This window comes from Sitophilus oryzae, unplaced genomic scaffold (genome assembly GCF_002938485.1).
Source record: "Sitophilus oryzae breed Bouriz unplaced genomic scaffold, Soryzae_2.0 scaffold_227_pilon_pilon, whole genome shotgun sequence".
In the NCBI taxonomy this organism is placed as follows: Eukaryota; Metazoa; Arthropoda; class Insecta; order Coleoptera; family Curculionidae; genus Sitophilus; species Sitophilus oryzae.
In genome coordinates, this window is record NW_022146782.1 from 1,493,257 (window position 1) to 1,504,311 (window position 11,055).

The window sequence follows — 11,055 nt, forward strand, 5'->3', positions numbered from 1 at the left end:
TTATGTAAAAATCGTTATGGATATTAATCGGTGTTGATCGTATTTACAGTTGCATCGAAAAGGTAATAATAAAGATATTAAGTAAAAGTAAATTTAAAAATGATTTTTTTGTTTAATTTATACAGAAATAACAGAACTATCATTGTAGACTGTAGATTTTATGAGAGGAAGGAAGTTAATCACCGCGACTTTATAGATCAATTGCGTCCTCTCCTTTCTTGAGTTATAACTCATCATACAGTCTCAGGACTTTGACAAAAGCCAGTATCTGATACGGTTTTACAGAGGTTAGTACTCCATCTCTGATATCAGTCGTCCTAAAGTATATGACACGAATGGTTGTCGTCTCGGCGTACTCAGTGATGAGGTCTTCTTTCTTCTTTCTCGGCCTGGTTCCATCCAGTGTTGGATATAGGCCTCTTCTAGGTTTTTCCATGCTTCGCGATCGCTAGCCAATCTTATCCATTTAGAATTTAGAATTAGAATTTAGAATTAGTGGGAGGGGGGTTAATCACTGCGACCTTACAGATCTATTGTGTCCCCCTTTCTTGAGTTATAACTCATCATACAGTCCCAGGGCTTTGACAAAAGCCAGTATCTGGGACGGTTTTATAGAGGGTAGTTCTCCTTCTCCAATATCAGTCGTACCAAAATTCATGGCACGAATGGTTGTCGTCTCGGCGCACTCAGTGATGAGGTGTACTGGTGTTTCACCATCTTCCCCACAGAATCTGCATTCGCCGTTTCCTCTTAGTTTCAATCTACTGAGGTGTTCATTGAGGAGACAGTGTCCTGTTAAAAACCCCGTGACAATCCGAAGATTGTTCTTACTTCAACCCAGGAAGATCTGTGAATTTTCTTGATCATAAGCCCTTAGAAACTTCTTCGAGTATCTTAGACCGTTGCAAGACTCCCATTCCAGGTTGCGGATGGAATCTTCCAAGTTCTTGAGTTCCGCCTTGAGTTGGTTACCACTTGGAAAGCAGAAGCAGGTTCTGGTCCAGTTAGTGGAGTGTTCGCTCCTTTTCTAGCTAGATTATTTGTTTTTTCATTGCCTTCTATCCCTTGATGAGCAGGCACCCAGAGTAGGAGGACTTTGTTTTCTTTGCCTAATTTATTCAGCTTCTCTATGCATTCTTTGACCAATTTCGAATTGATTGATACTGACTTGATCGCTTTTAACGCTGCTTGACTATCAGACAAGATGGCTATTTCTTGTTTCCGATAGTTCCTATCTAAGATAAGTTGTACGCATCTTTCTATAGCGTAGATTTCTGCCTGTAGGATACTAGGGTAAGTGCCCATTGGTTCGGAGTATTTAGCTCTCGACCCAAATACTCCGATCCCTGTTCCCGTATTGGTTTTGGAAGCATCAGTATACCAAGTTATGGTATGGTCTTTTAACTGCTGGGCAAGCGTTTCGCTCTTCCAATCCTTCTTATTGCTCAATACTACATTGAGATGTTTCTCAAAGTTGTACATTCTTGGCATATCGTCCACTGGGAGTTGCAATCTTATCCATTGTCTTCCCGCCACTGCCCTGACGTCATCGACCCATCTCTTTTTTGGTCGGCCCACACTTCTTGTTGTTCCCCTAGGTCTCCATAGGATTACTTTTTGGGACCATCGGTCTGGATCCTCTCTTGCCACATGTCCTATCCATTGCCACTTCAGACTTGCCACTCTTTTAACGACATCTATTAATTTTGTTTTTTCACGTATGTGGGTATTCCGTATTTTTTCCCTAATGGTGACTCCCAACATGATTCTTTCCATGGCTCTTTGTGCTACTCGTAGTTGTTCTGCTGGTTTTCTGGTAATTGCCATAGTCTCTAAGCCATACGTAAGCACAGGTAGAATGCAGCTGTCGTAAGCCTTTTTCTTTAGGTTCATGGACACCTTTTTATCCTTGAAAATATTGCTCATATTTCCAAATGCTACCCATGCCAAATGGATCCTGCGTTTGATCTCCGTATTTTGGTTTTCCTTGCCCAGCTTGATTTTATGACCTAAATATATATAATGGTCTACGTTTTCAATAATAACATTGTCAACGGTAATGTTATGGATATTGTTGCTCATTATCTTGGTCTTCTTCAAATTCATTTTAAGGCCAATTTTCTGGGATTGGTCATTTAGCTCATTTAGCATGGTATTTAGTTCTTGAATGTCGGTGCTCAGCAAGACAATATCGTCTGCGAACCTCAGATGGCTAAGGTGTACCCCATCGATGTTTAGACCTCTATTTTCCCATTCTAATTCCTTGAAGACATTTTCCAGTGCCAGTGTAAATAACTTGGGAGAGATGGTATCTCCTTGTCTCACGTCCTTGCCGAGTGGTATTTTTTCTGTTTTGAGGTCATCATCTAATTTAACTTGGAAGGTTGCACTATCATAGATATTTTTAATAATGGAATAATATCTGGAATCAATTCTCGCGTCCTCCATTGCAGCTAGAAATGACCAGGTTTCGATGCAGTGATGAGGTGTTTCTCCATTTTTCCCACAATATCTACATTCGCTGTTGTTTCTTAGCTTCAGCACAGTGTTTCACGTGTTCGTTCGCCTTGCTCGCGAGCAATGTGGACGCAGCTTTAGAGGAATTCCATTCCACGTTAGGGATGGAGTCTTCCAGGATCCTGAGTTCCGCTTTAAATTGGTGTCCACTTGCGAAGCAGAACAAAAGAGTTTCTTTACTTATAATAGAGTTTTAAGAATTTTAGTAATATTCCTGTTCAATGTCTTAACACTAAAAAATTATACTATCTGTTTTGATATTATGCAAGTGTAAATAAACTAATTCAATGTCAAGTTTAAACACCAAGATCAAGTTTAAGGTTATTGTGCAAGAGTAATGCCGGGTACGGAGTAAATTATATGGTGCCGAAGCAATAAAATGAAAAGTGAAAGCGTAGACGCAATGAACTTGGCTTCATTTACCGTCTTATGCAATCGCACTATTGACATAGATATTATAATATTTTCCTTAGATAATTAGATGAATTCTTAAGAAAATGTATTTTTCTTAGATTGAAAATTTTGAAAATGATAGAACCCAACACACATTCTCAAATACCGGGTGGTGCATCGTCGTTGGAAACATATGAAATCCCATGCAAATTTTGAACTGTCCAAATGTTGGCTCCCTTATAGTTAAAGGCAAAGTCTTAAATAGATTTTCTAAAGGTCTACATTTGGTAAAAGCGCATGCCAAATTTGAACAATTTTGGACAAGCCGATTTTGAGTAATTTGAGAAAAACTGCATCTATGTTTTTAAATTAAAACAGAACAGGTAGCAATCAAACCACAGTCAAAAACCGACATACCTTAAGTTGTCAACGTCATTTTCAAACGTAACTTAATTTTAATATTCAGTACTAGTAATAACACAAATTTACAAATTCGGGTCAACTTTTGGACCCGAGCAGATGAGAACGATTCTTAACGTTATTTAATGGGCTGTACTCAGATCTTCAATCCGTTTGTCAAGATTGGCTCTAGTTTTCGGTTTGGCTGAGTCGTACCCACTATGAGCCAGGACAACAAAATGTGTTCTCTGTACCACTTGTAAACCCCCAGGACGTTTTTTATTGCCACCTCTTCACATTAAACTTGGCCTTATTAAGAACTTTGTCAAAGCGCTCAATCGCGAAGGACCGGCTTTCCAGTACTTAACCAAGTTGTTTCCAAAACTGTCATACGCAAAAATCAAAGAAGGAATATTTTTTGGACCTGATATTCGAAAACTAATGGCTGACGCAACGTTTACAAAATGTTGGGTCCGGTGAACTATCCTGACACACGATTTTTGCATTTTTCTTTTTTTTTATCAAAAAGTAACCATTTTTAGTAGTAGTTTTAAACAAAAATAAATGGAGATTATGCACAGAATTTTAAAATATTTTAATTTAATTTTCGTAGTTTTTGACACATATTTGACGTTATGGAGAATTTTAACACTTGATTTAACATGACAGCGACAAAAGGAAAAGCAATGTTGCCAGGTCCACTGAATTTTCTTTTTCTGTTTTTTATTTTTATTTTGAAAAAATAGCCATTTTTAATCAAAAATATGTTATATTAATATAATTTCCGAGATGCCCATAGAGAACATCGTAGGAAACTCACCCTGTATATTTGCAAATTATGCCATCATATAATATTAATATATCCAAAGTCAAAGCACAGTTCGATCTAGGCTGTATTACGTTTCTTACCTTGATTATGGTTTTTTGTTCTGTGTCTATGTTTTTCGTTAAATTTTTGTTGTTCCAAAACACGGTTCCTAAAAAATATCCATCACTATTATTGTTACCAAATTAACCAGCGCACAAAGTCTGGCAACTGTCTTTAAAGAAGTTCTCAAACTTAAAAACAAAAAGGACTATTATTATGTCTATTGTCTATTGTGTACTCTAATAGTAAAAAAAACTCTCTGTTATAGTAAATAGTAACGATTATAGCTACTATAATACCTCAGGGACCTATGTTTAACTTCTAACTAGGCACTACTGTCAACATTAAAAAAAAAACACTAAACACCGTTTAAGTTAATATACGCAAAGTACTAATCTCCTTGCTGTTTTGTGTGCAGTAATTTTATTACCAGAGAAAACGTTGCCTACGGATATTTACGTCTGATCTCGTGCCGTGATTGAAGCTTTGAATAATCGATCATCGACAGTAAAATCATCGGTAGGTAATCGGGATAATAATATTATGATATTAGCTGGTGTCAGCGGCTCATTTATGTCTTTAAGTAAGCTGTTGCTAATCGATTAGTTGTACGACTTTGTCTAATGATGTGTGTTTTATGTATTAAGTTAACTGTATATTTTAAAATTTGGTTTATAGGCTCGGTACATTCTCCGCCGGTGCTGCCACCATCGGAGAATATCGTAAACAACTCGTACTTAAACGATAAGATTAATAATAAATTAATCCTTAATTTATTATTTAATTATTCTAAAAGTGTCAGGAAGTATAATTTGTGAAAATTCTAAAGATTAAAAAGAAAATATTTTGATATCTTCCGAAGGTCTAACTTGTATTATAATTTGTTATTCCAGTTAAAACAACTTTTTAGATAAGTTCAACTACGGTAGCGAGCATAGTTTTTAAATCACCGGTTTTGCTAGAGGGGCATAATTGGGGCTATAACGAAATGTTTTAAAGGAATACATAATTATAATTTTTAGAATATGTTCATAAAATATTTAATATCTAGTTGATTAAAGAAAGTATACCATTAATATTGCAAATTATATTTTATCCTCTCATAGTATATGCACAGATTATACAGATTATAATCTTTGTTTTTTCTTTATTGTTTTTCGTGGTTCCAATTTTCGGAATCGGGCACTAGTTAGGTGACTAGTTTGCGCACATAGCGATGGCCTCTAAAATTGTGCACAGCACCTGACCGGCACAGTTATTAGAGAGATATCGGAAAACCGTATAGCGTCATCCAGTATTTACGCGTACCTTATCATGGTTACGATATGCGCGAGTCAACGTAACACCCGCTAATAACGTTACCGCCTCACAGTAGGCAATATGTCCAAACCACGTTGCAAAAAATAACATCCACAGTTAGCATTTATGGCAATAACATTAGATTGGAAACATATTAGTTAAGAGGAAACCACATAAAACTAACAAAAAAACATATTCGGAGTCTCTTTCGAGGGGCTATAAAACGAACTTGGCGCAAAACCTACATTTTCAGTTAATTTGTGTCCAATAACTGCCTTTTTTCTACAATTTTTTAAATAGTAGGCTTTGCATTCAAGTGACACAGTATTATAACAATTGAATCGGACGACCTTAGCTTGCTGTCAATAATTATTGTGAAATTGTCATAATGTGTTTTACGTAGATTCCCGGTTGCCGTAAATTTAATGTCAACGTAAGTAAAAAAGGATCTTTTATTTTGATTTTTTGGATAAAAACAAGGTAAAGGTCAAGGTAGAACATACGCATTTAAGGTTTTTTTGATAGTGGCATATATTCTATCTTAGAAAAGTTAAGTCAAAAAAATTGCAAAAAATCGCAACTTTAAACTTATTGGAAGCGTATGTCTCCATGCGTATGTGTATAGTAAGATCCTTTATGTGGATACTTCTCATAAATTAATTGTTATAGTAGCTAGAGAAGAACTTGAAATATAAAGTTACGTAATTTTTCTCAAAAGGTATGTCATAAATGTCAAATGACATTTTTTGACAAATTGACAAATTTTGACAGTACCTAATTTTTTAAATTAAATGAAATGGATTTTTCTTTTCAGATTTAAAAAATGTGCACCTCTCGTGACCATTGCTTCCAGCTGTTATAAAACAAAATATCAGTAAATAGTAGGTGGTAAAATGAAATTTAGATATTTTTAATAGGTATAAGTTCTGTTATTTTCGAAATCGTCATTATTTAAGTCTCAGAATATTGTTACTTATTTAAAATATAATAATAAAATATTGTTCACATATTGTCTGGTATTATTAGAGACCCAACTTATTCAAATGACAAACAATCTTGAATAAAAGTTCGATTGGATTAGTATACTTAGGGTTTTCTTTTATACATTGACACCCCCTTTATCTTTTTTATTTGACGTTTCCGAAAACTGTCTCAAATGAAAGTGGTTTTGAATAAATTTGCCAAAAAAGTCTATTTCGCATATCCAAAGTGCTTCAAAAAATCTGGGCGTGGTTCAACTTATATATATATATCTTATTTCAAATTAGGTATAGGATATGCTACATAAAAGTAGTTAGGATTTCTAGGAGAAAATAAAAAAAAATAAATAAAAAATTGGGTACTAATTTGAAATAATGTGATGAATTTTTCACTAATGGTAGCGTGACCTTGACTAAAAAAAAATGGTAGCTTAATATTTATTTAAATATTAATGAGCGGGGCACTTGGATATTGAGAGCAACGAATCTTCGTGGCGTTCTTGTAAATTATTACATTAAATTACCAAGATAAAACTTAATCAAAAATACGTAATAAGCCTCTCATCGTGGATCCTCCTGTAAAGTTAGTAATCAACTTCTACTAGGACTTACCAACAATGTCTTAATCTGGTCAGCAGGAACTTGTGGACTTGTGGCTCTGTGCTGTCAATGCTTCGGTACTTCTCTCTTGCATAAACGATCGACGGACCCTTCTCAGTATTCTTTTATATTTTAGGTTTAAGGTGTTGAAGTAGAAATAAAATGCTGATTTTACACAACACCTACTTTATTACAATACTAAGAAATTAAATAGCGAAAATAAAAGAAAGACAAAAAAATATAAATAACAACTATTTAAAAGTAAAAAGAAAATTAAGCGTTTAAAACAATGAACCTAAAATTATAATAAGATAATATCTAATTCATTCAGAAACTAACTTAGAGAAAGAAAATTAATATAATTAAAATTTAAGAAAGAGAAAAAAAATAAGAAATCAAATTTAAATTAGGATTTAATTTAAAGAAAGAAATAAAATTTACTAAACTGATAATCAAAAAATATATGTTAATAAAGAAACTTAGTATTTTAAATTTAAGAACTTCAGAAAATCAAAGACTATTAAAATAAAAAAAAATATACCAAGAAATACTGAGATTCACCACGAAGCCGAACACGTCAAACTACTTAAAAAGACAGAAGTGAACTGATTTAGAAAATTATTTTTCTAACACTTGTTTCATCCAGGATAAGTGGGGTAAGTTTGTAGGCTCCACCCATGGTTTTGGTTCCTCGTATCATCATCAGGCACCCTTTTACCGGTACCCTCTGATTGGCCGAGGAGGTTCCAACCCCCTAGTGTTTTAGGCTTAACTCACACCATATAACCTAGATGGCACCAGTAATGTTAACTTCAGCTATTAAATTCAATTATCATAAATATCTACGTAAATCTCATTATTTCCTGAATTTACCCTATCATTGTTTACTATATTTTTACCTAACACAAATTGAGGATTACTCTTAAAAAAAAACCTACCAAATCACAATTCTAATTTATTTTCATTATATTTCAGTGTATTTATTTCTCATAATTTCGGACCTGCATAGGATAAAAAAAGGAGAGCAATCCTTCAGGATAACGTTACGTGAACCTTGTTAATTTAGTTATTTAACTTATTTATATCAAAACGTTTGGTTCGACCAGGGTGGGCTAGTCGTCGGTTTATCGAACATGTGGCATGGGACATGGATATTAAAAATAGTTGGTGTCGCGTTGTATAGAGGCTTCTCTATAAGGGTCTGTTTATTTAGTCTGGCTAGAGCTTAGTTCTTACGACTTTGTTGATTTCTATTAAAGATTTCTTGGTTCCCATCCATTCTATAAGGCAATTCATTAATTTTATGATCGTGAGATTTAAGTCGAAAAGAAAAATATTTAGTTTTCCCCAGAGAAAAAGAAGGGTCCCTCAGACTAAACAGATTTTACGACTTTCCTAGAAAATTATCGTGTTAAGGGCGGAAACACGTGTAGACCCCCAAACAAGATAGGCTTATTTTCTTCGCTGTAAAATAAACTGTTACAAAACTGCCCCCTCAATAAGAGTAAATCTATTGTTTCCCTAATACAAAAACAATTAATTAACTAAAAAAAAATTAAAAAAAAATTAAAAAAAAGTGGTCAAACCAAACTAAACAATAGGTTTACGAAACGATTCCCGTTACAAACTATTCTATATTATTACTTAACTAAACTGAAGATTGTTCCTTGGTTCCTTGAACGGTGTACCGCGACATAACTTCAGCTGACACTTCGCGCACGTTTCATGATTCGCGCACCTTTTCATAATTCGCGTCCTGCTTTCGCACTATTGTTTGAAGTGACTTCTTTAGTTCTCACTGTCTTGTTGGTCGCATTGCAATGTCACTGGACGATGTTTCATTTACGCGCTCGAGTATCGTCGACTACTCGTACCGCACTATTTTACCGGACACTTTGGGTCGTTGCACGGCTTCACCGGGGTTGTTGACTGGGAAACTCCTGAGATGTCTGGATAAAACGCTGGGGCTGATGCTGGCTCGATTCGAACGGAAACCATATCGGTATCCGTTCTATTGATGTCGTCAGGCTGGGCTGTTGGGGTCTGCTCTTGGTGTAGACGGTAGAGATAAGAAAGGGCAAGCCTATTCCATAGACTGGCTAGAAGGTAACGGCGTCTCTTAGGGTGGTTCTTAGTGGCTGTCCTCAATTGGAAGAAGTTCACTATGACACCTAGGCAATAGCTACCTAGGCATAGTGCTGTGTAGATAAACCCGCATATGGAAAACAGATTCCCCATTTTTGACAGGAACCCCCATACTTCTTCTGCTGCTGAATGGGCCAAGCTTTTGAACTCACTCGTGCTGAAGAGGTTAGGCATGTAGTAACTGTCAGATTTATCTATTCCGGCGATTCTTCTCGTCATCTGGTTGGTAATCGCTTGGCGGGTGTTAGGGTAGAGTAGGGCTTGTTGAAAGTTTATCATGTCTTCCCGGCTATAAATTCCATTGGAGCTAATTGGTGAGATGGAAATTCCTTTCATGGTAAACTTGTCTTCTTCGTCGTTGGCGTCTAGTTCGGTTGCGGGTAAAGAGCGTTTCATTTCGGGACCGAGTTCAATCCATTGGTTTTCTATGAGGAATGTCGCGGGGAGTAATCGTTGGCATTCTATTTTCGTTCCATGTTCCACTATTATATGTGTGATTGGTGTTCTGAATAAGCTGCGGTTTTGGTAGGATATAGGTAGTTCTTGGTAGCATTCGTCAGTTCTTCGGTATTCCACTACTATCGGTTGGCACTTAGCGATATACAAGACTTCTCCCATTACACGAGCAATGTAACCAGCTGTATCTTTAATTAAGTTTCCAACTGCATTAGGCGATTGTTTTGCTAAAGTCAGTCGGTTTAACAAAATTTTTTCTCGAAGTTCGCATCTTCTTAAAATTGAGTCATAGATAACTTCGGCCATTTGTTTCTTTACGGCAATTTCCAAATATAATAATTTACTTAAAACTTGGGCCATTAAGTCTGTATTTTGTGGCAGTCTTAAAGCTCGATGGTAATAGAATCCAACGGCATCTTCAAAAATTATAAGTAGGCGGTTTTGTTCTGTTTGCCAAGCTTTTTGTGCGCATAATTCTTCTGGTTTCGTTAACTTTAGTGCAAACACTGTATCTTCTGTTTCGACGATGACATATTTAGTTGGTGGATTTCTGCTGAGTATTAATAATGTAGCATTGCCTTCATACAATACATCTACTCCGTTCGAAGAACACATACTGGCTAAGTGTTGTTGCCAGGTTGTCTCTCCTTCTAGGTCATCGAAACAACTGCCATCATTATAACTGCATGTTGTTCCGGTGCGTAATCTGACAGTATTTCTTTCGACGTCGGCTAGTGCTTCATAATCGTGAAGGGTGATGGATATAGCTGCATTAACGACGACATCAACATATTGTATACTTCCAACTGAAAAACGCACGCCTTCGCATTTTCCGTTTGCATCATTGTGTCCCCGTAATGTTGCCGAAAGTTCTATTGTCCCGTTTCGAACTAGTTTTGACACCACGCCTGCTCCAATACCCTCTAAGTTCAGTTGCAAAAAGTGGTGCGCTTTCATGCATTCCTCTGAACTTAAATGCTGGATATATTTGCCTAACCCCCCAGCTACGGTGCTTCTGTGGCTATGCATTCCACAATGTTCGATGAGATACTGCACGGTGATTTGACATGTATACACATGTACTGGGATATACTGCCTCTTCTGTACCAACTGAATTCTCCTGTGGGACGTTTCACTGTGGTTCCTAGGGTCGAGGCAGGGCTTCACGCTGAGGAGGGATACCTTCGTCAGCTCTGTCGATTGGTCGGCGCAGTCATAGGCGATTATCTCTGCCAGCCTAGTTTGGATGTTAAATAGGAAACAGAGGAGGATGCCTACATAAATTCTATACATTTTTCTAAAACATAAAAAAAAATTAAAACGTTCCCTCCAAATAATAAATAATCACCCTAAAAAAAATTAGTATAAAAAAAATAAATGATAAAAGAAATGTTAAGA